The sequence below is a fragment of the Physeter macrocephalus genome, chromosome 21, assembly GCF_002837175.3.
Source record: "Physeter macrocephalus isolate SW-GA chromosome 21, ASM283717v5, whole genome shotgun sequence".
Classification (NCBI taxonomy): Eukaryota; Metazoa; Chordata; class Mammalia; order Artiodactyla; family Physeteridae; genus Physeter; species Physeter macrocephalus.
Window position 1 is genome coordinate 82,992,567 of NC_041234.1, and position 1,556 is coordinate 82,994,122.

The following is a 1,556-nucleotide window of genomic DNA, read 5'->3' on the forward strand; positions in this document are numbered from 1 at the left end:
CCACCTTCTCTCCTCCCTCCCCTTAGGATTCTGATTGTGATCATTTTGAGCCATTCTTCAAGTTTGTCTTCTATTTTTAGATGCTCTGACTCATTCTTCCCCACTAGCAAGAGTCAGGGAGGGCCTTCTATTCTAGCCAAGCTCTACTTTACAAAGTAGGAAATAGTCTCTCACAGTGTCTACAAATCAACTTGATGATCTGTGGCCTGCAACGACTCCATTGCTTTTCCATCTTCTCTAACAGTAGCCTTTCTAACTCCCTTTTCAGGTATGTATTCATCCAGCCTCCACTTTAATATACTAGGTAAGTTCACATTTCATCACTGGATAAATGAAAAACTGTGCAGAAAAAGATTTGCAATCTTCTCCTTGTAACTTCTATCCATTAATCTTACTTTTACCATATGGAGCAGAAATAACCCTTCAAATGTATCATGATGCCGGTCATATCCTCCTTTAAAGGTTAACTATCTCTTTGCTAGACTAAACATGCCCAATTCCTAATCAATCCACTCTAGTTTGTAAGTGTTCACTTTAAAATAAGGTGCCCAGGGGCTTCCCTGGTGGTGCAGTGGTTGAGAGTCCGCCTGCCGATGCAGGGGACACGGGTTCGTGCCCCGGTCCGGGAAGATCCCACATGCCGCGGAGCGGCTGGGCCCGTGAGCCATGGCCGCTGGGCCTGTGCGTCCGGAGCCTGTGCTCCGCAATGGGAGAGGCCACAGCAGTGAGAGGCCCGCGTACCACAAAAAAAAAGAAAGAAAAGAAAAGGTGCCCAGGAATGGATGTACTGCTCCATGTTTGGTTTGACCAGAGCTGAGTACGTTAGGACTGTTCCTTCTTGTGATCTTCTACTGCGATTTTACTATTGTGTGGGCTTAAAAAAAGTCACTTCACATTTATTGAGCACCTCCTTTGGGTCGGATACTTAACATCTACTAAGCAACTTCTCCAAAGGTTCAGTGGCAGAGGTTCTCTGTTCTCTCTTACCCCATGGAGCCAGGAGACGATATAGTTACCCTCTTCCAATCCTTCTTACTGTTATCTACAGCCCTCCAGGTCTCTCACTTACTGAGCTCCTGGGTACCTCACTTATAGTCTCCCCAACTCTGGCCCTTATCCTGAGTGACTTTAATGTCCTTGTAAATGACCCATCTACAAGTTTCATCCTTTCAATTTCCTGCCCTCACCCCACCCTGCCACAGAGCCGCATCCCTACACGTCCTAACCTCCTTCCTTCTTGTGTTGCAGGAACTACTTAGGCTTTGGAGCCCATTCCCTCCCACCTTTTTGAGGACCTTTCTTCATCAGTTATCCCCTCTCTCATCTGTATCTTCAACCACTCTTTGTCTTTTTACTGGCTGCTTCCCCTCAGCATTTAGATATGCTCAGCTTTCTCCTATTCAAAAAAGAAACAAACATGGACCTAGAGATTATCATACTCAGTGAAGTAAGTCAGACAGAGAAAGACAAATATCATATGATATCACTTATAAGTGGAATCTAAATAAATGGTACAGGGCTTCCCTGGTGGCGCAGTGGTTGAGAGTCCGCCTGCC